Raw genomic sequence first — 5153 nt, 5'->3', positions numbered from 1 at the left:
GATCTTCCTGAGGGGGAACATTTCAGGAGAACCAGGAAGAAACTGCGTGATTTCTTATGACTGAGCCTCAGAACTCAAATAGTGTTACTTCCCCCATATTTTATGGCTAGAATTATGCACGGGCTCGTCCACCTTCAAAGAGGTGGGGGCATTGAGGTATCAAAGAACTTGGAGGCTTGATTTAAAACTATCATGCCATTTATTAGAGAGTTCTTAGAAAGTTTTCTTTCTTTTTCTTAGAAGCCCCTGGAGGAAGACAGGGAGAGGAACAAGTTGAGACGGGGGAATCATGTGTTTGAATGTGTTAGGTGTAGATGTCTGTTAAGTGTTCGAGAGAAGATATTAGGTCGGCATTTGGATATGTGTCAGGAGTTCAGGTAATAAATTGAGGCTAAAATTATACATTTAGGAGTTGTATGTGTATGAATGGTTTGTAAATCGATGGGCCTAGTTGAGAGAGATCGTATAGAGATGTAGTTTTGTAATGGTTTGAAATCAGGGAGTGTGATACCTCTCCAGCTTTGTTGTTCTTGCTCAAAATTGCTTTGGCCATTCAGGTCTTTTGTTGTTCTGAATGAATTTTAGGATTCTTTTTTCTATTACAATAAAAAATGCCGCTGGGATTATTATGGGAACCGTTGAATCTATAGATCATTTTGGAAAGTATGGATATTTTAACAATATCAGTTCTTCTATTTTCTGAACATGGAATGTCCTTCTACTTATCTGTGACTTTAAAAAGTTCTCTTGTCATTGTTTTGTAGTTTTTAGTGTACAAGACTTTCACCTCTTCTGTTAAGCTTATTCCTAAGTATTTTATTTTTTCAATGCTATTGCAAATGGAATTGTTTTCTTAATTTCCTTTTCAGATAGGTTGTTAGTGTATAGAAACATACTAATTTTTGTATGTTGATTTTGTATTTTGTTACTTTACTGAATTTGCTTAATCTAACAGTTTTTGTAGAGTCTTTGGGGTTTTCTTTTTTTTTTTCCTAGTTGTTTTTTTTTTTTTTTTTAAGATTTTACTTATTTACTTGACAGACAGAGATCACAAGTAGGCAGAGAGGCAGACAGAGAGAGAGGAGGAAGCAGAGCTGAGCAGAGAGGCCGATGTGGGGCTCCATCCCAGGACCCTGGGATCATGACCTGAGCCGAAGGCAGAGGCTTTAACCCACTGACCCACCCAAGTGCCCCTCTTTAGGATTTTCTATGTACAAGATTGTGTTGTCTGCAGGCAGATAGTTTTACTTCTTCCTTTCTAATTTGGATGGCTTTTATTTCTTTTTCTTGCCTAATCACTCTGGCTAAGACACCTGGTACTATATTGAATAGGGGAAGTGAGAGTGGGCATTCTTGCCTTGTTCTGGATCTTAGAGGGAAAGATTTCAACTTTCCCTTGTTGAATATGATGTTAGCTATGAGCTTTTTGTAAATGGACTTTATTATATTGAGGTAAGCTACCTCTATACATAATTTGTTGGGAGTTTTTATCATGAAAGGGTGTCGAATATTGTCAAGTGCTTTTTCTGCCTCCATTGCAGTGACTGTGTGATTTTTAGCCTTTGTTCTATTAGTGTGGTATATCACATTGATTGATTTGCATATATTGAACCATCCTGGAATACCAGAGATAAATTCTACTTGGTCATGATATATGATTCTTTTCATGTGATTTTGCATTCAGTTTATCAGTATTTTGTTGAGAAATTTGCATCATTGATTTATCAGGAATATTGACCTATAGTTTTCTTTCCTCATGTAATCTTTTTTTTAGCCTTGGTGTAAGTTTGAAGCTGTCTTCATAGAGTGAATTTGGAAATGTTTCTTCTAATTTTGGAAGACTTTAAGAAGGATTGGTTCTTTACCAAACATTCTTTAAATGTTTGGTAAAATTCACCCATGAAACCATCTGGTCATGGGGTTTTCTGTGTTGGAGGTTTTTTGATTACTTTTTAAATTTCTTCATTTGTTTTTGGTATGTTCAGACTTTATATTTTTTCCTTTATTCATTCTTGGTAGGTTGTATGTGTTTAGGAATTTCTCCATTTCCTCTAGATTGTCCAATTTGTTGGCATATACTTGTTCATAATAGTACCTTATGACCTTTTTATTTCTGTGGGATCAATTACAATGTCTCCTCTTTCATTTCTGATTTTGAGTCTTCTCTTCCTCTCTCTCTCTTTTTAAAAAGGTTTTATTTATTTATTTAAGAGAGAGAGAGAGAGCACAAGAAGGGGGAGCAGCAGAGGGAGAGGGAAAAGCAGGATCCCCACTGAGCAAGGAGCCTGATATGTGGGACTCAATCTCAGGACCCTGGGATCATGACCTGAGCCAAAGGCAGGTGCTTAACTGACTGAGCCACTCAGGCACACCTCTTCCTGTGTTTTTTTTAAGTCTAACTGAGGTTTTTTTGATTTTTTTCTTTTCAAAAAGTCAACTCTCAGTCTTGTCAATTTTATGTATGTATGTATGTATCTATCTATTTATAAGATTATTATTTATTTGAGAGAGAGAAGGAGAGAGAGAGAGAGAGAGTGAGAAATCATGAACAGGGGGAGCGGCAGACGGAGAAGTAGTTGAGCAGGGAGCCCCTAGTGGAGCTCAATCCCAGGCCCTGGGATCATGACCTGAGTTGAAGGCAGATGCTTGACTGACTGAACCACCCAGGTGCCCCTCATCAATTTTTAAAAATGTTTTTCTATTTTCCATTTCATTTATTTCTGCTCTACTATATATTATTTCCTTTTTTTCTACTAATTTGGGGGCTTTGTTTGTTCTTTTTCTGGTTCCTTGAGTTGTAAAGGTAGGTTGTTTATTTGAAATCTTTCTTCTTTGTTAATTTAGGTGTTTATTGCTATGACCATCCCTTTTAGTACTGTTTTTGTTGCATCTTACAAGTTTTGGTATGATATGTTTTCATTTTCATTGAAATATTTTGAGCTGTTTTCTAATTTCCTTTTTTATTTCTTCTTAGGCCCAGTAGTTATTTGAGTGTGTTGTTTAATTTTGTTAAATTTGAGTGTGTTGTTTAATTGAGTGTGCTGGTGAATTTTCCTATGTTCTTTCTTTTGTTGACATCTAGTTTCAATCCATAGGAATTGGAAAAGATACCTTGAATTTGCTCCATTTCTTAAATTTGTTAAGACTTATTTTATGACCTAGCATGTGATCTATTCTGCAGAATGTTCCATATGCACTTGAATGAATGTTCTGTTGCTGTGAGGTGGAATGTTCTTTATATATGTCTGTTAGGCCCATTTGATATGCAGTGTTGTTCAGTTCTGGTGCTTCTTCATTAATTTTCTGTCTGGATGGTCTATCTATTTTAGAGAATGGGTATATTGTTGTATTATTGTATTAATGTACTATTATTGTAATGTGCATTTCTCTGTCCAGCTCTGCCGATGTTTCCTTTATACATTTATATTTAGGTGGTTTGATGTGTATATATATATATCTATATATCTATATATATATATATATAGATATATATATATATATATAGATGTGTATATATATTTATATATAATTGTTATATCTGCCTATTGAATTGATCCTTTTATCATTATTTAATTTTTATCATTTTATTTTTATCATTATTTAATTGTTTTTATATTATTATGTAATAGCCTTCCTGTTGTGTTCACCATATTATTTTACATATGGTTTTTGTCTCTTGTGGCAGTTTTTTTTTTTTTTTAAGATTTTATTTATTTATTTGACAGAGAGATCACAAGTAGACAGAGAGGCAGGCAGAGAGAGAGAGAGAGAGAGAGAAGCAGGCTCCCTGCTGTCTTGTGGCAGTTTTTGACTTAAAGTCTATTTTGTCTGATATAAGTATAACCACCTGATCTCTTTTCATTTCAGTTTGCGTGGAATATCTTTCTCCACTCTTTCATTTTCAGCCTATATATGTTCTTCGGTCTAAAGGGAGTCTCTTGTAGACAGCATATAGTTGGGTCTTATCTATTTTATCCATTCAACTGCTCTATGTCTTTTGATTGGTGAGTTTAGTCCGTTTACATTTAAGGTAGTTATTGATAGGTAAGGGCTTAGTATTGCTCTTTTGTTAGTTGTTTTGTAGTTTTCTTGTGGTCTTGTCTTTCTTTATGGTTTGATAATTTTTCTGGTAATATGCCTTGATCCCTTTTTCTTTATCTTTTGTGTATCTAATGTACCTTTTTTTGTTGGTCACCATGGGGTTCATATTGACTATTTTATAGTTAAAGTAGTCTGTTTTAAACCGATAACAACTTCAATTGCATACAAAAACTCTTCAGTTTACCCCCCATTTACACTTTATGTAATCAATATTAGATTTTACTTCTTTCTGTATTGCATTGAATTGACAAATTTCTGTAGTTATAGTTATTTTTACTACATTTATCTTTTGATTTATATAACCAGAGTTAAAAGTGATTTACATGCTACTACTGTAGTATTAGAATATTTTCTTTGTCTTTATATTTACCATTAGCAGTGAGATTTTTACTTTCAGATGCTGTCATTTCATTTTTAGTATCTTTTTATTCATCTTGAAGAACTCTTTTTAGCCTTTCTTATAGGGCTCATCTAGAGGAGATGAACCCCCTTAGTTTTTATCTGTTTCCTATATTCTTTTTTTTAATTGTCTCTGAGAAATGGACTTTATTTTATTAATTTAATTTAATTATTTTTAAATTTAAATTCAATTAGTTAATATATAGTGTATTATTTATTTCAGGGGTAAAGGTCTGTGATTCATTAGTTCTATATAATACCCAGTGCTCATCTTACATTCCTTTTTTTTTTTTAAGATTTTATTTATTTATTTGACAGACAGAGATCACAAGTAGGCAGAGAGCCAGGCGGGGGGCGGGGGGAGATTGCTCCCTGCTGAGCAGAGAGACCGATGTGGGGCTCGATCCCAGGACCCTGAGATCATGACCTGAGCCAAAGGCAGAGGCTTTAACCCACTGAGCCACCTAGGTGCCCTCCCCTTTTTTAAAGATTTTATTTATTTATTTGACAGAGAGATAGAGAGTATAAGTAAGCAGAGTGCCAGGCAGAAGGAGAGAGGGAAGCAGGCTCTCCACTGAGCAGGAAACCTGATGCAGGGCTTGATCCCAGGACCCTGGAATCATGACCTGAGCCAAAGGCAGCTGCTTAACCAA

The sequence above is a fragment of the Meles meles genome, chromosome 12, assembly GCF_922984935.1.
Source record: "Meles meles chromosome 12, mMelMel3.1 paternal haplotype, whole genome shotgun sequence".
NCBI lineage: Eukaryota > Metazoa > Chordata > Mammalia > Carnivora > Mustelidae > Meles > Meles meles.
The sequence above is the reverse complement of the archived record's forward strand: the minus strand, read 5'-3'. Positions refer to the sequence as shown.